Below are 322 nucleotides of genomic sequence, written 5' to 3'. Positions count from 1 at the left end.
CATTAAACCAAGACGCAATTTGACATGAAACACACCCTGTTATTTTCCAATTACTTTCATTAACGACTCGAATTTTTTCTTAACCGTAGGCTGCTATTTTATAGTATATTGATGCTATATCCGTCAATTACCAATTTATCATTTCATGGACCTTCTCTTGGCCGTTTATCGATTTTTCAAACACTTGCTCGTATTAGTACAGTGGCGTGTTCTTTTTCACGCCAATTCGCCTAAATTCACCTGAAGCTTTCTCAATAATCGTACTTCTACTAACTGTTTATTGAAATTATCTCGTGCAATTATAATGTGATCAAGAGGAATG

Source organism: Penaeus monodon, chromosome 34 (assembly GCF_015228065.2).
Source record: "Penaeus monodon isolate SGIC_2016 chromosome 34, NSTDA_Pmon_1, whole genome shotgun sequence".
NCBI lineage: Eukaryota > Metazoa > Arthropoda > Malacostraca > Decapoda > Penaeidae > Penaeus > Penaeus monodon.
This window is presented reverse-complemented; position numbering follows the sequence as displayed.